General features: G+C 36.9%; 3 non-coding genes across 3 annotated transcripts; all 3 read left to right on the top strand.

Annotated features, from left to right (window-relative positions):
* The first annotated feature begins 8867 nt into the window (after window positions 1-8867).
* TRNAS-CGA lies at window positions 8868-8949 on the top strand. The gene has a single exon. It is a non-coding gene; the product is annotated as a tRNA-Ser (tRNA).
* Window positions 8950-9069: 120 nt separating this feature from the next.
* TRNAS-CGA lies at window positions 9070-9151 on the top strand. The gene has a single exon. It is a non-coding gene; the product is annotated as a tRNA-Ser (tRNA).
* A 1093-nt stretch (window positions 9152-10244) lies between these two features.
* Window positions 10245-10326, top strand: TRNAS-CGA. The gene has a single exon. It is a non-coding gene; the product is annotated as a tRNA-Ser (tRNA).
* The last annotated feature ends 13078 nt before the right edge of the window (window positions 10327-23404 follow it).

Genomic DNA, 23404 nt, shown 5'->3' with positions numbered 1-23404 from the left:
CGGTGAGTGACTAAACTTGGAAGGGATTTAGTATATATGAACGAGAGAGTTTGAGAGTTTTTCTCAAGGTTTTTCCAAGGAAGAAGTTCCATGTACCTCGATCACTCTATTTGTAGAGTCATATTTGCATGTTCATCCAAATTTGAGATCACCAAATTTTAACACTCAAAATTCCACTCATATGTTTGTGATTATGTGGCAAGCATGCAAGTTTGAGTAACCAAATTTTGACACTCAAATTTGTGGGGTTTATTTGGGAAGCATGCAAGTTTAGTTAAACCAAAATTTGACACCTCAAAATTCCACTCACACATAGATTTTTCCATTGAGTGAAGTAAACATTTTGACTTTCTTAATTTTAATTCAACAATTAATTTCAAATTAAAGTAATATTTAATGATTAATTAAACTATTTAAATAATATTTAACATTAATTCGGATGCCAATCCCAATCCAGACACATATTTGATTAAAATATTTAAATATTATTTAAATATCTCTTTTCTTTTTGTTTAATTCATAAATAAAACAAAAATGCAGTTTGATATATCGTATATATGTAGCGCATATTCCCTAATTTGATTTCGAACACTTCGAATTCACTTGTCACACTATTCTATGGTTTAGTCCAATATGAGCTAGCAGAGGGACCTAATGGACCTATAGATCATGGGCTCGAACGATCCAAGATTAACCGGCTAAACTCATTAACCTTGTTAACCAACATTCGTTAACTACTAGGACACTCCACTATAGCCTAGTAGTTGTACTCCCCTCACTATAGATATATTCATGTCCATTTGATATAACCATGATTAGTAAGTCGATCCTTCATAGGTTGTTCGTAACTAGAGCTGTGTCAATTTACCGTTTTACCCCTAAAGTTACTTCTTGTTCCTTATGTCCCACTGATCCTCTAATGAACAATTGGTTTGTGGTCCAATCAGTAAACCGAATCCCTCTCAGGCCAATGAGAGGGTGGGGCCCCTTGTTCAAGACCTGGAGTCGGTACTTAAGGGAACTACCTCTATTCTATCCCTAAAATTGGGTAGGAGTGAATTCCATCTTGCATCCCACGTCCCCAGCATGGTAATGAATAAGAGACTTGGAGGAGTTATATGTCGATTACTTGGAGGAGGATTGAAGAAGAGAATGTTAAAGACATCTCAGAAATTTGTAAAATAAATCTCACACACTAACGATAGAAACAAAGAACATTCTATTTTGAAAAAGCTCTCTTTCATTGCTTCTCTGTTTTTTTCTAGAACCCACTATTTCCGGTAAACTCTTTGTCTTTCATCTTCAACCCTCTTGGTCTTCTTCTTTGCCACTGACTCTTGAATTTAAAACCCACTGAAATTAATTAAAAATAACATTTAACATTTATTCAATCATCTTCTTGTATTTGTTAAAAAGTACTTTCGGTAGCGGTTTTATAAAGATATCTACAATTTGATCCTGACTTGCCACATGCAGCAATGCCACACTTCCTTTCTTCACATGATCTCGAATAAAGTGAAAACGAACGTCAATGTGTTTGCTTCTTTCATGGTTCACTGGATTCTTTGCCACCTCAATTGCTGATTTGTTGTCAACTTGAATCACGGTTGCACCTAGTTGCTTTAGCTCTATCTTGCTCAACAAATTTCTAAGCCATATCGCAGGACACACACACTAAGATGCTGCCACACGTCGATAGTGTCACGATCGGTTATTTTTTGAAAGCCAAGTAAATGCTATGTTGCCCATAAAGAATACATAACTCGATGTACTTTTCGGATTGTCTATGTCTCCAAACCAATCACTGTCAGAATAACCAATCAACGTGTAATCTTCTGTTTTCAAGTGGAATAACCCAAGTGACACTGTTTCTTGGATGTACCGTAGGACTCGCTTCAATGCCTTCCAATGTGAATAAATCGGCTTCTCCATGAACTGGCTTATAATGCTGACACTTGATAAAAGATCTGGCCTTGTGCCTACTTCATTTATCTTTTATTTTATTTTACTTTATCTTATATTTTCTTTTGGTCTTTGCCTTTTTATCATGGTTGAGTTTCGAAACTTAAAAAAATTGGGTTGTGACATTTCTCCACATAGATTAATCTTTTGGTCTTTGTCTTTTTATCACGGTTCGAGTTTCAAGAATTTGGATGTTAATTAACTTATTGTCAAGAGTGTTTAATCTACAACTTCCTTAGAAAAGTCTTTAAAAATTGCCTCTTTGCCGTAGAGATTGTAACTCATCTACACTTGAGAAGTTGGGGTTCTTGGGGCTTAATTACTCTCCTATTAGTTTATCACTTGCAAAAGAATAACAAACGATAGCTAAGCCAAAAGAGTAAAGAACATCTAGTTGTTGCTTTGATAATCACCATTTATAAGCTATCTTTTCTTTCATTTCTTCTCTTGATTCTTCCATGAAATTACTATTGTGTTATTGAATCCTATAAAATCCCACTTTTGAGCTTTATTGTGAAATCCTACATCGGTTGGACAAGAAACGAATCATTCCTTATATAAGAATGCGAGTGGTTAAGGAGGAATTCTGCTATTGACGGCTTTTTAGTTTTATTGTGAGTTCTCACATCGGTGGGATAGAGAATGAATCTTTCCTTATATAAGTGTGTCAATATTTTTGAGTGGTTAAGGAGACCGACTTGAAATTTGTTGGGTTTTGCTTGCACAGGTTCAAATCTTGTTGTGATGACTTTTTAGCTTTATTGTGAAATCCCACATCTCGAACGAATCATTCTTATACAAGGGGTATCAATATGTCTGAGTAGTTGACGAGACTTTTTAGCTTTATTGTGAAACCCCACATCGGTTGGACAAGAAACGAATCATTCTTATACAAGGGGTGTCAATATGTCGAGTGGTTAAGGAGGAATTCTGCTATTAGCAATCTTTTAGCTTTATTGTGAGATCCCACATTGGTTGAATAGGAAACGAATCATTCCTTGGTGTCAATATGTCTGAGTGGTCAAGAAGACAGACTAGAAATTTATTCGGCTTTGCCCACACAGGTTTGAATCCTGTTGTTGACAAATTTTTAGCTTTATTGTTAAATCCCACATCAGTTGAATACAGAATGAATCATTCCTTATATAAGGGTGTCAACATGTTTTAGGGGTAGAAGAGTTTTTCTATTGACGACTTTTAGCTTTATTATGAGATTCCACATAGATTGAATAGGAAACGAATCATTTCTTATTTAAGGGTGTCATCATGTTCGAGGGGTTGAAGAGTCTTGCTATTGACGACTTTTTAGCTTTATTATTAAATCCCACGTGAACAAATCATTCCTTATATAAGGGGTGTCAATATGTCCGAGTGGTTAATGTAACACCCAAAAATGAAAGGAATTAGAAAAAAGGGTTGGAAAGTAAAAGTAAGTGATAAGGGCAAAAAAGTCATTTTTTTCCAATTATTAAGGATCTTCCCAGATTTTTAGTTCCTTATCTAGAAGAAATTTCAAGATATCAAGAAGGAAAAAATGGTCCAAGGACTTTTAGAAAAATTATGGATTTTTCAGGAAAAATAATATTAAAATATTCAAAAAGTGAAAAATTACCATAATACCCCTGGAAGAATGGATAATTACGAAAATGCCCCTCTGATCAAAATCAGAGCATCTACCGTGAGCATCTAAGAAATTCTCCACCATTCCTCCTCAAACTTATTCCTATAGTTTCTAAAGAAGATTACCCACAAGTTCTATGAAGGAATCGAGAGTTAAAACGTCGTAGAACAGGATACCCAAGAGATCGAAAATTCGACGTTTCAGGTGAGTTGCATACCGAGAATGATTTCTCGAAATTAAGGACCCACACTCAAAGACGTTCCTCCAAACACATTCCTATAGCATGAGGAAAGGATATGGAAGAGGGTCCATGAAGAAATTGGACCTTGAAAACCTCTAGAATCGGCTACCCGATAAAAAATCTCATTTTTTAGCTCCGACGAGGAAAATGATTTTGGACGAACCTTGGAGGAGAATATCTTAGGCTATGATCCACGAAAATGTATGAAATCAATCCCAAGCTCTTCCTTCTAATACCATCGTTAAGTTTCATGAAGAAATCGAAGGGTGAAACAAAGATATTGGGGCTGTGGAAGGCCACTTTCAGACGGCGGCGCAAAGGACGCGCGCGTCTTGTTCCTGTCTAGAGGAAGAAGACGATGACGTGGCCGGTTCAGTTGAGCCGGCCAAGTCAGCCAAAATTTTGACCTTCCCTCAGTGTTTCTCAATTTTAACCCCCTTACAAACCGGTTCTTATAACAAACCTTATGGTTGCAGAAACTAGACACAATAAGGAGTCTATGGAAGGAAATGTGAAGTAATTCGAATATCGGAAGCTCAAGAACGGAGGTCCCGAATGTTGACGATGAGATAAGTAGCCACCTTGGACTTTTCTTAAGAAATACTTGTAGGAATCGCTTGAATTTTCATATGAACCCTAAAACAAGTATGACACAAGAATATATGAAAGAAAAACTCAATGAACGGTAAGTTAAGGCCCTGATGTGACCAAATTGCTCAGGATTTAAGGAACGTTAAGATAAACCACTAAATGAGCTTTTTTGCCTATGAAATTTTAATGCTGAGCATAACATATCATATTAAGGTTATGTATGAAATTTGGTGGTCATTGGATAAGGATAAGTAGGTAAACCAAGAAACGGGACAAAATGACCATAATGCCCCGAAGGATATCTACCTACGGTTCATGACCAAGATGACCTCCAAATGCTATGAAACTCTACTATAGATCTTATTTTATGATTCTTGATGCAGTGGTAAAATCTGAAAGCCATTGGAACTCGTTAAGTAGCAAAACCAAGAATTATGGGAAAATTACCATAATGCCCCTAAGGAAGACTACCTACGGGTTAAGCCCTAAATGACCTCCCAACATTATGAAATGTTGTATGAATCCTTACCTCAGGATGTTGTATAAGGTAATGAAGTTTGGGAGTCATTGGAAAACGTTAGATAGTGAAACCAAGATATGGGGAAAATGTACATCACGATCCACATGACTTTACCTCCTAGAATGACTAACGAGGTACCCATGAAATAAGAGATTCCCCATAGGTACCCTTGGTTGCTAAAAAGATTTTAAGTACACAAGGTTACATTGGGCTATTCCTAAGAAGAACCTTTAAGTTCCAAGCTTGACCCAAGACGTTATGCATAAACCTAGGATCCACAAGAATACAAGGAAACACCTAAGTTAATGCAGATGGTATGCTGAACAAGTTGCTAGGATCCATGCCCGGAGTGACCATTATCTCCCATCACGAAGTGTACCACGAGACCCCTATTCCTCTTTAGGTGAGATGCCCTGCTATATGTACCGATGCCATGATGAACAATATTTCCCTCACCTAAATGAGATGCCCTGCATCATGAATTTCCAGTAGGATGTCACGATTATGATAATGTCACCTATGCACTCATGGGGAGAAAACTAAGGGTTACTTGAGAAAACTAAGGGTTACTTTGAAAGAGTTTTCAAGACCAAAACACGATGTATGACATGACAACCTCTAAGGGTTAGTTCCTGAAAACGAAACAAGAAGTCATATCCTAGCTCAAGGTCTAAATATGCTCCAAATCACCAACCATGTCCTATAAGGTCTATTTTATATGACACAAGGATAAGTTCAAGATTTCAAGTTGGTTGGAGCAAGTTTGGAACATAAGCCAAGATGGAACTTAAGGAAACGCCTAAAGAAAACATGTCAATATTCAAGACTCTTCTAGAACCTTCTAAAAAACTCCCTAGGAATCTATGACCTTCTAAAATAACACACGCTAAGATGGGTTCATATGGTTACAAATACAAGTTGCAACTTATGCCTCAAGGAATTAAGGACCTTAGAAACTTACAAGATTAAGAATCAAGAACAAGCTATACAACTACCAAGATAAGAAGAATGCTAGGTACCACTCAAAGATAATGGACCAAAGTCCCTAGACATGAAAATTCAAGAATGCTAGGCAATACTCTAACCATGTCCAATTGTGGCCCATAACTCCCACCACACGGTGCTTTCTAAGGAGGCCTTTTTCCTCTTCTAGGTGGGATGCCCTGCACTGTGTTTCCTTTGCAGGATGTCATGTTTGGTCTNGGAACCATTCTATATAAAAGGGTGTCAATATTTCTAAGTGGCTAAGGAGATAGAGTCGTAATCTGTTGGGCTATGCTTGCTTGTGTAAGGGTGTCAATATGTCCCAATGGTAAATCAGTTGGGCTATGCATGCACAAGTTTGAATCCTGTTGATGAATTTTAGCTTTATTGTGAAATCACACACATTAGTTGAACAAGCAACCAATCATTCTTTATATAAAGGTGTCAATATGTCCAGGTTAAGGGGAATCAATCATTCCTTATATGAGGGGTGTCAATATGTCAATATGTCTTGAGTGGTTAAAGAGACGAACTCAAAATATGTTGGGCTATGCCTGTGCAGGTTTGATCTTGCTGTTGACGAATTTTTAGTTTTTTTGTGAAATCACACATCGGAATCATTCCTTACATAAGGGGTGTNTTTTGCAGGATGTCATGTTCATGTATGCACCGATCATGCGACCTATATGGTCTATGTTAGATTAAGCGACCTTTATGGTCTATGTTAGATTAAGCGACCTTTATGGTTTATGCCATGTTCATGCATGCATCGATCACGTGACCTTTATGGTGNTCCTATGGCCATGATAGAGCATGAAGAGAGTAAGTTACCCTAGCCATGAATCAAGAACCTCTTAAGACCTCCCACGGTACATCATGCTTATAACTTAGACTACGCTGCTTGGAACATATGAAGCCTTGAGCGTAGGTATTAAGACTATGTCGCTTGGAACACATGAAGCCTCGGACACAGGATGACAACTTTATGTCTAGTACCGTAAGTCCTAAGGGGAGTGTCTTAGAGANCCAAGTGGTTAAGGAGACAGACTCGAAATTTGTTGGGCTATGCTTGCATAGGTTTGAATCATGCTATTGATGTATTTTTTATCTTTATTGTGAAAACACACATCGGTTGAACAAGGAACGAATCANGGGTACCCTAGCATATGAAGGACACGATTAAGAGCCTACAAGTAGGCTGCTTACTGAGTANATGTCAATATGTCCGAGTGGTTAAGGAGATAGACTCAAAATTTGTTGGGCTATGTCTGCGTAGGTTTGAATCCAGGCAATTTTTTTTGCTTTATTACAAAATCCCACTTCCTACATAATACTTATATAAGTGGAAGTGGGATACTGTTGTTNGTCTTGTACTCATTCCTTATTCACCATTTTTTTTAGGAAATAAGGGGTTGGTCGAGGTCGGGAGCGGACTCTGGAGCAAGTGCCATAGACANCTGAGAATTTGAGAAACTGAAGTTTGGGGTGTCAATAAGTCCGAATGGTTAAGGATAAGTATGAGCGGTTAAGGATAAGTATGAGCGGTNAAACCTCATTCGTCGTCCTTCAACCCTTTTGTGTCGTCCCTTAATTTGTGTTTTAATTGTTGTGTTATGTTTTAAAATACTTTGTATCATCTTTATTTTGAAAAAATGTTTGATATGTTTTAAGTTTTGGTTGTTTTATTTTGTTAAAAATTTTACCCGTCTTTTAGAGTCATCGTGTCAGCCCGGTCCTTACAGTTAAGGGGAATGAATCATTCCTTACATAAGGGGTGTCAATATGTTCGAGTCGTTAACGAGACAGATTCAAAATTTGTTGGGCCATGCCTGCACGGTTCGAATTCTACTGTTGACGAATTTTTAACTTTATGTGAAATCCCACATTGGTTGAATAAGAAAGGAACCATTCTATATAAAAGGGTGTCAATATTTCTAAGTGGCTAAGGAGATAGAGTCGTAATCTGTTGGGCTATGCTTGCTTGTGTAAGGGTGTCAATATGTCCCAATGGTAAATCAGTTGGGCTATGCATGCACAAGTTTGAATCCTGTTGATGAATTTTAGCTTTATTGTGAAATCACACACATTAGTTGAACAAGCAACCAATCATTCTTTATATAAAGGTGTCAATATGTCCAGGTTAAGGGGAATCAATCATTCCTTATATGAGGGGTGTCAATATGTCAATATGTCTTGAGTGGTTAAAGAGACGAACTCAAAATATGTTGGGCTATGCCTGTGCAGGTTTGATCTTGCTGTTGACGAATTTTTAGTTTTTTTGTGAAATCACACATCGGAATCATTCCTTACATAAGGGGTGTCAATATGTCCAAGTGGTTAAGGAGACAGACTCGAAATTTGTTGGGCTATGCCTGCGTAGGTTGAAATCCAGCTATTGACGTATTTTTAGCTTTATTGTGAAAACACACATTGGNTATCATCTTTATTTTGAAAAAATGTTTGATATGTTTTAAGTTTTGGTTGTTTTATTTTGTTAAAAATTTTACCCGTCTTTTAGAGTCATCGTGTCAGCCCGGTCCTTACAGTTAAGGGGAATGAATCATTCCTTACATAAGGGGTGTCAATATGTTCGAGTCGTTAACGAGACAGATTCAAAATTTGTTGGGCCATGCCTGCACGGTTCGAATTCTACTGTTGACGAATTTTTAACTTTATGTGAAATCCCACATTGNGGAGACAAACTCGAAATTTGGCTGCAATTTTTAGCTTTATTATGAAATCCCACATCCTACATAATGCGAATCATTGTTTATATAAGGGTGTCAATATGTCCGAATGGTTTAGGAAACAAACTCGAAATTTGGCTGCAATTTTAAGCTTTATTATGAAATCCCACATCCTACATAATACTTATATAAGTGGAAATGGGATACTGTTGTTTCAACAATCAGTAATACCTAAGAATCAGAGAAACTGAAGTTTGGGGTGTCAATATGTCCGAGTGGTTAAGGAGACAGACTCGAAATCTGTTGGGCTATGCCTGCGTAGGTTCGAATCCTGCTATTGACGCATTTTTTAGCTTTATTATGAAATCCCACATCCTACATAATACTTATATAAGTGGAAGTGGGATACTATTGTTGCCACAATCAGTAGTATTCAAGAATTTGAGAAATTGAAGTTTGGGGTGTCAATATGTCCGAGTGGTTAAGGAGACAGACTCGAAATCTGTTAGGCTATGCTTGCGTAGGTTCGAATCCTGCTATTGACGTATTTTTTAGCTTTATTGTGAAAACACACATCGGTTGAACAAGGAACGATCCGAGTGTTTAAGGAGACAGACTCGAAATCTGTTGGGCTATGACTGTGTAGGTTTGTGTGTTTGAACATGGAATGAATTGGAATGAATCATTCTTTATACAAGGGTGTCAATATGTCCGAATGATTTAAGAGACAAACTCGAAATTTGGCTGCAATTTTTAGCAATTTGGCTGCAATTTTTAGCTTTATTATGAAATCCCACATCCTACATAATACTTATATAAGTGGAAGTGGGGTACTCTTGTTGCCACAATCAATAGTACTAGAGAATCTGAGAAACTAAAGTTTGGGGTGTCAATATGTCTGAGTGGTTAAGGAGACAGACTCGAAATCTGTTGGGCTATGCCGGGCTATGCCTGAGTAGGTTCAAATCCTGCTATTGACATATGTTCTTTATTGTGAAAACACACATCGGTTTAACCAGGTTCATTCTTTATATAAGGGTGTAATATGTTGGAATGGTTAAGGAGAGAAACTCGAAATTTCGCAATTTTAGGCTTTATTATGAAATCCCACATCCTACATAATACTTATATAAGTGGAAGTGGGATACTGATGTTGCCACAATCAGTAGTACCTAAGAATCGGAGAAATAGAAGTTTGGGGGTGTCAATATGTTCGAGTGGTTAAGGAGACATATTCGAAATCTATTGGGCTACCTACGTAGGTTCGAATCTTGCTATTGACGTATTTTTAGCTTTATTATGAAAACACACATCGGTACGTATTTTTAGCTTTATTATGAAAACACACGTCGGTTGAACCAGGAACGAAACATAGTTTATATAAGGGTGTCAGGAACGAAACATAGTTTATCAATCAGTATACTAGAGAATCTGAGAAACTGTATTTTTGAATCATTCTTTATATAAGGGTGTCAATATGTCCGAATTATTAAGGAGACAAACTCGAAATTTGGCTAGCAATTTTTAGCTTTATTATAAAATCCCACATCCTACGTAATACTTATATAAGTGGAATTGGGATACTGTTGTTGCCACAATCAGTAGTACCTGAGAATCGGAGAAACCAAAATTTGGGGTGTCAATATGTCTGAGTGGTTAAGGAGACAGACTCGAAATCTATTGGGTTAAGCCTGTGTAGGTTCGAATCCTACTATTGACTTATGTTTTAGCTATTATTGTGAAAACACAAATCGGTTGAACAAGGAACGAATTTGGCTATGCAATTTTTAGCTTTTTTATGAAATCCCACATCCTACATAATACTTATATAAGTGGAAGTGGGATACTGTTGTTGCCACAATCAGTAGTACTCGAGAATCTGAGAAACTAAAGTTTCGGGTGTTAATGTGTCTGGATGGTTAAGGAGACAGACTCAAAATCTGATGGGCTATGCCTGTGTAGGTTGGAATCCTACTATTGAAGTATTTTTAGCTTTATTATGAAATTCCACATCCTACTTAATACTTATGTATGTGGAAGTGGGATACTGTTGTTGCCACAATCAGTAATACCTGAGAATCGGAGAAACTGAAGTTTGGGGTGTCAATATGTTCGAGTGGTTAAGGAGACAAACTCGAAATCTGTTGGACTATGCTTGCGTAGGTTCGAATCCTGCTATTGATGCATCTTTAGCTTTATTGTGAAAACACACATCGTTGAACATGGAACGAATCATTCTTTATATAAAGGTGTCAATATGTCCGAATGGTTTAGGAAACAAAATTGAAATTTGGCATTTTTTTTTGTTGTAGCAGCTTTTTTTTTGTTGCCACTATCAGTGCAATTTTTTTGTTGTTGCCACGATCAGTGCAATTTTTTTGTTGTTGCCACGATCAGTGCAATTTTTTAGCTTTATTATGAAATCCCACATCCTACATAATACATATATAAGTGGAAGTGGGATATTGTTGTTGTCACAATCAGTAGTACTCGAGAATCTGAGAAATTAAAGTTTGGTGTTTCAATATGTTCGAGTGGTTAAGGAGACAGACTCGAAATCTTTTGGGCTATCCTTACGTAAGTTCGAATCCTGCTATTGACGTATTTTTAGCTTTATTGTGAAAACACACATTGGTTGAACAAGGAACGAATCATTGTTTATACAAAGGTGGCAATGTCCGAATGGTTATGGAGACGACAATGTCCGAATGGTTATGGAGACAAACTCGAAATTTGGCTATGCAATTTTTAGTTTTATTATGAAATCCCACATCCTACATAATACTTATATAAGTGGAAGTGGGGTACTGTTGTTGCCACAATCAGTAATACCCAGGAATCTGAGAAACTGAAGTTTGATGAAGAAATTTGAGAAACTGAAGTTTGATATAGATTAAGGGTATGTTCGAGTGATTAAGGGTAAGGGATGTTAATATGTTCGAGTGGTTAAGGGGGAACGATGCGTAGGTTCGAATCCTGTCAATCTGTTCGAGTGGTTAAGGGTAAGGGGTGTTAATATGTCCACAAATGGTTAAGGGGAAACGAATCATTCCTTATATAAGAGGTGTTAATATGTCCGAGTGGTTAAGGGGGAACGATGCACAGGTTCGAATCCTGTCAATATGTTCGAGTGGTTAAGGGTAAGGGGTGTTAATATGTCCGCGAATGGTTAAGGGGGAACGAATCATTCCTTATATAAGGGGTGTTAATATGTCCGAGTGGTTAAGGAGAAGGTTCAAATCCTGTCAATATGTTCGAGTGGTTAAGGGTAAGGGATGTTAATATGTCCGCGAATGGTTAAGGGGGAACGAATCATTCCTTATATAAGGGGTGTTAATATGTCCGAGTGGTTAAGGAGACCAACTTGAAATCTGTTGGGCTATGCTTGCACTGGTCCTGTCAATATATCCGAGTGGGTAAGAGGGAACAAATCATTCCTTATATAAGGGGTGTGAACAAATCACCCCTTATATAAGGGGTGTTTAGATGTGTTTAGATGTGTTTGCCACCTTTAAGAAGTGGAAAGAAGATGTGTATTTATATTTGGGTAAGGGGTGTCAATATGTTCGATTGGTTAAGGGGGAACGAATCATTCCTTATATAAGGGGTGTCAATTTTTCCGAGTGGTTAAGGGGTGTTTAGATGCGTTTAGATGTGTTTTCCACTAAGAAGTGGAAAGAAGATGTGTATTTATATTTATTTCCCGAAACAAAAGTCTGATGTGTTTTCCACCTTTAAGAAGTGGAAAGCTGAAGTTGAAAATCAGACTGGCTTGAAGATCAAATGCCTGAAGAATGACAATGAAGAAGAATACGAAAAGTCAAAATCCAAAGCATTTTGTGTAGCTGAGGGATCAAATGCCTGAAGAATGACAATAAAGAAGAATAGGAAAAGTCAAAATCCAAAGCATTTTGTGTAGCTGAGGGAATTAGATTAGTGAGGATAGTTCCCAGGTACAACAAGACAATATAGTGTTGGTGAAAGGATGAACAGAACATTGAATGAGCAGGCAAGGAGTATGAGGATTCGTTCTAGATTGTCAAAGACATTCTGAGTTAATGTTGTAAATACAATAGCCTACTTGATAAATAGAGGGTCGTCAGTACCCTTGCGGTTCAAGTTGCCAAAAGTAGTATGGATAGGAAAAGAGAGTTACAAGCTTGATGCTAAAAGAGTTACCAGCTTGATGCTAAGGCTATGAAGTGCTACTTCATAAGCTATGATTCCAATATGTTTGGGTATAAGTTTTTGGACGTCAAGAACAAAAAAAAAATTTTGAGCCACTATAACGTGACTTTTGACGAAAATGTGATGTACAAGGACAAATACAAGAAAGGTTCTAGGACAACAAATCAAGTGGGAGTTGAAGTTGAGCTACAGAACAATTCACATAGTGATGTTGTAGTAGATACTCGAGAAACTTCTAAGACTGTTGCTGAGGTTCCAGAGGTGGAGCAAGTGACACCTAAGCAGGTGTTGAGAGGATCAACCAGAACTATCAGAGTATTAGATAGGTATGTACCTTCACTATACTATATGTTGTTGATTGATGAAGAGGAACTAGAGCCCTTTAGTGATGCCCTACAGTTGGAGGATACAACCAAGTGAGAGCAAGTCATGGATGATGAGATGAGCTGGATGTCTAAGTTTCAGAATTGTGTTGCTCATTCATCTACTGAGGCTTTGTACGTGACAATAGCTAAAACTAGAAAGAAAATGATATTGATGACAGACTATGTAAAGAATTAGGCAAGAAGCAGCACGAGAAGATTCTTCATGCAGATAGTTAGAGTGTCATACAGTTGGTGAAAAACCAAGTCTATCAAAGACAAAACACATCAGAAGACGATACCATTTCACTCGCAGGTTAGTGGAAGATGGTGATGTGTTTGGAGAAGATAAAGGGTGCAAAGAATCCAGCAAACACGTTGACAAAATGTGTTGATGTTGAAAAAATGAGGTTGTGCGAAGTCTCAATTGGTATAGTGCAGTGAAGATATTGATGGTCGTTTGAGAATGAAATTCTTTGTTGACTGGATCAACGTACTGGTAGAATTGTTAGGTTATGGAACCTGCTGCCTATTTATAACTTATCCAATTATTATACATATTAAAATTATATATGGAAAATATATAGTAAACGATTATTTATAATAAAAAAACTTGCAAAGATATATATGGTAGATAGTTATATATATAGTATATGGTTATGTTTGATAAAATCACATACAGTAAACTGAACCATATATATATATATATATATCCCTTCGGTAGTGCTTTTAGAATGTACTTTCTGTATTATCTCTTACGGTACATAACTGAAGTCATCAATAAACTTTTAGCTAGTATTTCTCATGCATTTTCTCTCTTCGATCCTTTGTGTTCATCTAGATCTCGTGTGTGCAATGTTGTGCAACCTTAACAATTACAATAGAAAAACTTAGTTGCTTGTGGTGGACTTATCACTTTTTTTTTTTTAAGTCAACTCAAATTTTTCTTATCTTCCATTTTTTTTATTTCACTTTTCATTTTTCTTATGGTGGTAGAAGGTTCTCCAATATTCTCTTACTATTAAAATATGATTTCGAAGATATATTTTAATAACATATCCTTAATCAGTTTATATATTTTTTTCTTTATTTGTGGGAGTTGTTAGTAGTATATTATATATTAGGATTTGATTAGCAGTATATTTTATGTTATTTACCTTGTTAATTATATATTTCCCCTCATTTTTTAGGTATTAGTTATAGTTTGGATCCTATTTAAACCTTGTAAACATTAATGAAGATCATACTTTCGGTCCCACTTCTATTTCTCATTCTTAACACTTACGTTTAAAACACGAATAAAAAGGAATGAACATTTTACTCATGTAGTGGAAGCATTGGAATCCGCTTTAATTTTATTTACAATTAAACAAAATTAAAGGTTAAACAAACATACCTTGAAGAATTATAGAGAAAGTTTTAGGCTTTAATCTACCTGCTCCACTCCTCTAATGGATGAATCTCCTCCATAAAGTCTTCCTCGATATGACTAAAACACAAGGTAAGGCTTGTGGGAGCTTATTGAAATAAATTTTCGAAAATTTCGAAGCCTAAAATGGGTTGTGACATTTCTCCACATCGATTAATCTTTCCTCCAACCGGAGCGGCTCGTAGTCAATCACATGTGTATTGTTTGTTATATACTTGTGCAACATGGAACACATCATGAACTTTTGAGGAGACTGAGGGTAACGCTAATCGATATGCTACCAGTTCAATCTACTCTAGTTTCTCTAATAGGCTAATAAGTAAAGGCTTAACATGGCATGATTAATGAACTATGCAATGCAACATGAATGTATGAGAATAGGATAGAAAACTACCATAAAATTTTGCGCGATTTTAAACATTCAATAACATAGCGAAAATTAATGTAAAAACATATACATGTACATGTGTTCAATTTGTTCGTAAAAGAAGGAACAGGATCGAGATACAAAAGATGTATATGATATAACAGACAAAAAAAAAAAAAAATGGAGAAGACATACGCCTTGAGTCAACACCCTTCTTTGGCTACCTAGCTCTCAAGTACTTCTCGCCCCATCCAACAACATCATACACCTCAAAGAAAAAATTATCGAAAGGACTCTCATCACATACCTGGCCTGACCACTTTTAATTTCAAAATCCTTCATGAAACTTGTTAGAAAATTCACGTAGAAGATGTACAAATTGGTTTGAGAGAAAATAGTGTATCATAGCCCTCGAATTTAGAAGAAATTCGAGAAGAAAATTAAAAAAATAATAAGAGCCTTAATCTCTCTGAGTCCTAGGAACTCTCATCACTCCATTCTTGTCCCAAAATATTGCCCACAACTTCTTATTTATAGATGAAGCTTGTACTGTCTTTGATCATTCTAGAGTCGTACCAAATTTTAATTCCAAGTTTCTGAACTTCAGAAATATCTACTCATATGACGGTGCTACCTACCTTTATTTNTTTGAGGAGACTGAGGGTAACGCTAATCGATATGCTACCAGTTCAATCTACTCTAGTTTCTCTAATAGGCTAATAAGTAAAGGCTTAACATGGCATGATTAATGAACTATGCAATGCAACATGAATGTATGAGAATAGGATAGAAAACTACCATAAAATTTTGCGCGATTTTAAACATTCAATAACATAGCGAAAATTAATGTAAAAACATATACATGTACATGTGTTCAATTTGTTCGTAAAAGAAGGAACAGGATCGAGATACAAAAGATGTATATGATATAACAGACAAAAAAAAAAAAAAATGGAGAAGACATACGCCTTGAGTCAACACCCTTCTTTGGCTACCTAGCTCTCAAGTACTTCTCGCCCCATCCAACAACATCATACACCTCAAAGAAAAAATTATCGAAAGGACTCTCATCACATACCTGGCCTGACCACTTTTAATTTCAAAATCCTTCATGAAACTTGTTAGAAAATTCACGTAGAAGATGTACAAATTGGTTTGAGAGAAAATAGTGTATCATAGCCCTCGAATTTAGAAGAAATTCGAGAAGAAAATTAAAAAAATAATAAGAGCCTTAATCTCTCTGAGTCCTAGGAACTCTCATCACTCCATTCTTGTCCCAAAATATTGCCCACAACTTCTTATTTATAGATGAAGCTTGTACTGTCTTTGATCATTCTAGAGTCGTACCAAATTTTAATTCCAAGTTTCTGAACTTCAGAAATATCTACTCATATGACGGTGCTACCTACCTTTATTTTAAATATTAGTTGTTGGATCTAAGGAACCTCGAGCCTTCTTGAACATATTCAAATTTCAGCTCAATCCATCTTCTGATATGAGCAATTTTGTGCAGCTTGTCAATTCTAAAATCGAATATGCTAGGAGCATTTTCATAATTATCTTGAAATTCACAGCATTTTAGTTTTAGTTTTTTTTTTTTTTTTTTTTTTTTTTTTTTTTTTTTTTTTTTTTTTTTTNTTACCCTTTTTAGTAATTTTTTCCTTCTTCAACGTTTTAAAGTTCATCCTCCATTAAAAAAAATTAAAAATTCAATTCCTTCTCCATGAAATATTAAAAATCCAAAATCCAAGAAGTTTCTTAAACAATTAGAAAAATGATTTTTTTTTTTAAATTTTTTATGCTTATTATTATTTTTTTCCAATATCTTTGGATTCTTATGAAAACTTAGTAAAGGGTTAAAAACATCTTGTTTCTGCCATAACTTACCTTGTGTTCCTCCATCCCTTCTATTCTAACTTACTTATTGGAATCTCATCAATTTAACATCATGTCAGGTTCCTCACATAGTGCTTGGTAGCCACAAACCTAGTCATAACNCTGACCACTTTTAATTTCAAAATCCTTCATGAAACTTGTTAGAAAATTCACGTAGAAGATGTACAAATTGGTTTGAGAGAAAATAGTGTATCATANATGAAAGTTCCATCCCTTGGGGCTCATCTATCATCTCATCATTTAATACCATTGTTGATTTAATCATGGCGGTTCACAATTAAGGATGGGCTAGTAAGCTCCTAATTGTCTCAACATTATATTCTTCCTTTCATATAGGAAATAATACTATGAGAGCCTAGGGCTTATTGTTTCTCTATCTCTTTCTAGCCCTCATTCATCATAATCTAGCTCCTAGAAAGAAGCATCGTGGAGGTACTTGGTCAAGGGGGCGACATAGAGGTGACTTGGAGAGGCAACATTGTAATGAATCAGAGACTTGGAGGAGTTATATGTCGATTATTTCGAGGAGGGTTGAAGAAGAGAATGTTAAAGAAATCTCACAAATTTGTGAAATAAATCACACACACTATAGAAAGAAACAAAGAACACTCTATTTATGTGAAAAAATCCTCTTCTATTACTCATCTATATTTTCTTTGCTCTTCACAATAGGAAGAACAATTTATATATAATCTCTTCTAAAACTAAATATAGTCATCAGAATGTCACTATTTCCTAACCCATAAAATGCCACTATTTCCTATAAACAGTCTTTGGCCTTTCATCTTCAACACTCTCCTTATTCTCGTTTACAATTGACTTTTGAATTTAAACCCACTAAAATTAACTAAAAATAACATTTAACGTTTATTGGATGAAACTCCCCATAAACTTGCTCCTTCCATCTGTCGTGCCAGTCATTTTCTTGTATTTGTCGAAAAGTACTTTCGGTAGCGGTTTTGTAAATATATCCGCAACTTGATCCTGACTTGCCACATGCAGCAATTCCACACTTCCTTCCTTCACATGATCTCAAATAAAGTGAAAACGAACGTCAAGGTGTTTGCTTCTTTCATTGTTCATTGGGTTCTTTGCCAACTCAATTGCTGATTTGTTGTCAACTTGAATCACGGTTGCACCTAGTTGTTTTAGCTCCATCTTGCTCAAAAAATTTCTAAACCATATCGCAGGACACACACACCAAGATGCTGCCGCATATTCAGCTTCACACGTCGAGAGTGTCATGATCGATTGTTTCTTTGAAAGCCAAGTAAATGCTATGTTGCCCATAAAGAATACATAACTCGATGTACTTTTCCGATCGTCTATGTCTTCACACCAATCACTGTCAGAATAACCAACCACTTGTAATCTTCTGTTTTCAAGTAGAATAACCCAAGTGACACTGTTCCTTAGATGTACCGTAGGACTCGCTTCAATGCCTTCCAATGTGAATAAATCGGCTCCTCCATGAACTGACTTATAATGCCGACACTTAATGAAAGATCTGACCTTGTGCATGTAAGATAGCGAAGGCTTCCTACCAAACTCCGGTACCTATTTGCATCTACTCGTTCTCCTTCACGTACTTTGAGAGTTTTGCACCTGGTTTCATTGGTATTGATACCGGGTTGCAATTTTTCATCTTGTACTTCTTCAAAATCTCCTTTGCATATGTCTCCTGTGATATAAACATACCCGTCACTCCTTGTTTAACCTCCAAACCAAGGAAAAACTTCAACAAGCCCAAATCTTTCATCTCAAATTCTCGTGTCATTAGCTTTTAAACTCTTCTATCATCCCATCATTATTACTTGAAAAAATGAGGTCATCGACATAAAGAGCAACAAGTATCACATTACCTCCACTCTTCTTTGTGTAAAGTGCATGCTCGTGGGGACATTGCTTGTACTCATTCTCCTTGAAATATGTATCGATACGAGTATTTCATGCTCGCGGTGTTTGTTTCACCCCGTAAAGCGTCTTCTTCATTTTTAGTACCTTCTTCTCTTCTCCAATTTTCATGTACCCGGGTGATTGTTTGAGGTAGACTTCTTCTTCAAGCACACCATTTAAGAATGCCGACTTGACATCTATTTGAAAAATCGGCCATTTAAATTGAGCCGCTTGGGAAATGAGCAATCACATTGTCTCCATTCTTGCAACGGGAGCAAACACTTCGTCATAGTCGATTCTCGCCTTTTACTTGTATGCCTTCGCAACAAGTCGCGCCTTGTACCGCTCTATCTTGCCTTGAGAATTCATCTTTTTCTTACACCCACATCACACCAATGGGCTGACTTCCTTTCGATAATTCTGTTAACTCTTATGTATTGTTGCGATGAATCGCTTTAATCTCCTCATCCATGGCAGTTTGCCACTTCTTGTCTCGCATCGCCTCTCCAAAGCTAATATTTTCAGCATCTGCCAGAAGACATACAAGGTGTACCTCATTTGTTGAATCATACAAGTCTCGCAAACTTCGCATTTTGGACTGTCGTGGTTCATCTTTATAATTGGAAATTTCTGAGTTTGTTGGTATACTTGTTGGTGCAACGATTGATGGTTCTCCAACTTCGATATTAACTTCCGTCGAATTGTTTCAGTCTCATTCGCTTGCTTCATTTACTCGCACATCACGACTCACCATCACCATCTTGCTTATCGGGTCAAGTAGCTTGTATCCTTTTGTCTTCTTATCATACCAAATAAAAATATATCTTTTACTTTTGTCTTCGAACTTCGTTCTTCGTTGATCCGGTACGTGAGGATAAGCCACACTACCAAACACTTTGAGATGAGAAATTGTAGGCTTTTGTCCGCTCCAAGCCTCTTGTGGTGTTCGATCATCTAACTTCACATGTGGACATGGATTTTACACATAGGTGGCGCATTGCACAGCTTCTACCCAAAATTCCTTTGGCATCCTTTTGCTCTTAAGCATTGACTGAACCATGTCGAGAATGGTCCAATTTTTTCTTTCGGCCACACCATTTTGTTGAGGGGTGTAGAGTGCGCTTAGAAATTGCCTTATGCCTTGCTCCTCGCAAGGCTCCATGAAAGTCGTCCAAGTGTAATCGCCACCTCTATTGGATCCAACTTTGATGTGTCTACCCGTTGCCTTCTCCACCATCACTTTAAACTTTTTGAACACCTCGCCTCGAATTTTTCTTTCAAAAAGTAAACCCAAGTTTTTTGTGAGTGATTATCGATAAAGAAAATGAAATACCCTTTACCACTTAAAGACTCGGGGGTAATTGGTCAACTCAAGAGGTTGTTTAGTCCAAAATTCAGCCTTCTTTTGAATTGAGGTTCTCACATGCTTGCTGAGCACGCATTCTTCACAAAAAATTTCTTCGTAGTCCATGTTGGGTAGCCCATGCACCATAGTCATGTCCCTCTTCCAAGAATCCTCTAAATAATCGACATGTCACATTCTCTTAGTCACCTTCGTATGATCTCCTTTTCCAAGTCACACATCAATCTCCTGTAGGTCAGTCATATCACTACATCAACCTTTAAGTCATAGTCATGTTGGATCCTCCAACTATCCTCCAAGTCACCATCCTATCTCTTTCTCCTGGTTGCCTCCATGCCTTGTCCTCCAAGTAGCAACATCAGTCTTTTTAAGTTAGAACCATGTCTCTATTGGATAAACATTAAATGTTAGTTTTAGTTAATTTTGGTGGGTTTTAAATTCAAAAGTCAGTTGGAGAGGAAAAGGCCTTGAAGATGAAAGGCCAAAAGTGTTTATAGGTAGTGTTTTATGGGTTAGGAAACAATGGTCTGATGGCTATATTTAGTTTTAGAAGAGTTTATAAATACATTGTTATTTCTGTTGAGCAAGAGAAAAAAAGGAAAAAAAAATAGAAATAGAGAAGTAATAGAAGTGGGTTTTTTCACATAAATAGAGTGTTCTTTGTTTCTTTCTATCATTATGAGCGTGTGTGAGATTTATTTCACAAATTTGTGAGTTTTCTTTAACAAATTGGTATCAGAGCCAATGACGAATGTGACGGGTCAAATGCCGCTACCACGACTAATGAAGACAAACTACGAGAATTGAAGCATTTAGATGAAAGCTCTTCTCGGTTTTCAAGATGCATGGGAAGTGGTCGAAGAAGGTTTTGAAGAACCAAAAGATACCATGGGTTATATAGCAGCACAAAACAAGGCATTAAAAGATATGCGATCAAAGGATAAGGCGGCACTATACATGTTGTTCCGAGCCGTTAACGAGTCGGGCTTTGAGAAGATTGCCAATGCAACTACTTCAAAAGATGCGTGGGACACTTTAGAAAAAGTGTTTAAAGGAACCGACCGAGTCAAGCAAGTGCGTCTCCAAACTCTTCGTGGCGAGTTGGAGAGCATGAAGATGAAGGAGTCAGAAAGTGTTTCTGACTGCATCACGCGTGTACGAACTTTAGTAAACCAACTTAACCAAAACGGAGAAATGTTAGCCGAGACGCGGGTTGTGGATAAGATTTTGAGGTTATTAACCATTAAGTTTGTGAATGTTGTATGTGCGACAGAACAGTCAAAGGACCTCAATCGATGAGCTCGCCTGTTTTCTTCAGGCACACGAGCAATGTAAGAAGAAGGAGGAGGAAACACTCGATCAAGCACTTCAGGCCAAGACGTCAATCGAAGATGAAAAGGTACTCCATTCTTAAAACTTTCAATGTAGAGGTCGTGGTTGTGGAAGTCGTGGAAATGGTCGCGGTGGTCAAGGCAACAGTCGTGAAGGATACTATAAGAAGAAGAGACAGTCGAGCCAAGCAAATTAGCATGGAAGAGTACGCAGTCGAGGAAGAGGCGGCCGATCAATTTATTCCAACATTTAGTGCTAAAAATGTCATAAATATGGTCACTATGCGAATGATTGTAACTTCGACAAATGTTATAATTGTGGTAGATTGGGGCATTTTGCAAAAGATTGTCGAGCTCATAAAAAGGTGGAAGGAACAACCAACCTAGCTTTGGAAGACCTAACAAATGAAGGTCTTCTCTTGATGGCTTAAAATGAAGACAATATCAACGACACTCTGTGGTACCTCAACTCAGGGGCAAGCAACCATGTGTGGTCACGAGTACCTATTCAAAGAGATGCAAAAGATTGAAGATGGTCATGTGTCATTTGGAGATGCGTCAAAGGTGGAGGTCAAAGGCCGAGGTACGACAACTCACAGAGAAAGGTTACTCAATGTTCTTAAAAGACCGACTGCTACACCTAAAGGACAAGCAAGGGCGTTTGGCAATGCCAAACAAGCAATTGTTAAAATGGTCTCAGAAATGTTTTAGAATTTACGATTACCTCTTGGAATGGTCAGGGCTAAACTGTCAGATTTGATTGCCTAACTAAACCTCACTATGAGAGTTGTGGGGAACCAAACCCTAGCTTGGGGTGCAATCCAATATAACAAGGCAAAGGTCTTCGAGCCCAAGCTCTTCTGTGGGCTTTGAGATACCAAGGCTCTAGAGAACTTTATCTTGTCGATGATATGATGCAAAGTTATGGTTGAGGTCCAAGTACATGTACGGACATTCAAGATGGACGATGTACTATGGACACTTGTGAAAGCTTAAAACAAAAACTCCGTTCACTGTTCTTCTCAGAGAATGTCAAGATAATAGAAAGGAGGAAGTTAAGGGAGCTCAGACATATTTGGAATATTCGAGACTACGTTATGCAGTTTTTGGGCTTATGTTTGATATTCATGACATGTCCAACAAAGACAAGGTCTTCAGTTCTGTTGAGGGGTTGAAGTTGTGGGCAATGACCAAGCTCTCCGAGCAAAGAGTTCAAAACCTTTTTACGGCTTATTCTATAGTCTAACGACTGTTTGACCTTAGTAACGATCAATTCCAAGATGTAAGGTAGAACCAAACCAGACTTTTGAAAATAGGGTAATAGAAAATATCGACCTACCTCCCCCAAAAATGGGAGAGGCGAAGGAGGGGAATGTGAGCCCTCCTAATAGAGGTAACACTTCATAGAGGAAACTCATAGCCAGAACAATCGTAGTCGAGGCACTTCATCTTGGTTCATATTGCAAGGGGCCCTCCCAGAAATTGAATGCCCACCAAAGACATCACCTATGCTTTCCAAGAGAGAGAGAGAAAAAAAAAAGTAGAAGTTAAGTAGGAGACAATTAAAGTTGTGTAGAAAGTTGAGTCTTAATTTAATTGAATTATAATTTTTTTTTTTGTGTATATTTTAAAAAACAAATTAAGATAGTGATATGTAATTAATACAAAAATTATTTATTGTAAATGAAGAACTTGTATTAAAAAAAAAAAAAAATCACTTATTAAATGACGTGAAGCAGAAAATCTTCATACAAAATTGAAAGAACAGTCCCTTGACAAAAATTTTGGATCATCTCTCTTCTAATTTCTTACTTCTTCCATTCTTCCATCTAACCCAGAGGGAAGAGAAGGGAAGAGAAAAAGAGTAGAGAAAAAATATAAAAAATATAGTTTTTAAAATAAAAATAGGTGTCACGTCAATTTTCTCTTCTGGTAATTAACAAAAACAATTGATGAGACCATAAGA

Source organism: Cucurbita pepo, chromosome LG10 (genome assembly GCF_002806865.2).
Source record: "Cucurbita pepo subsp. pepo cultivar mu-cu-16 chromosome LG10, ASM280686v2, whole genome shotgun sequence".
Lineage (NCBI taxonomy): Eukaryota > Viridiplantae > Streptophyta > Magnoliopsida > Cucurbitales > Cucurbitaceae > Cucurbita > Cucurbita pepo.
Note: the sequence above shows the minus strand (reverse complement) of the source record. Positions and strands in the feature narration are given on the sequence as shown.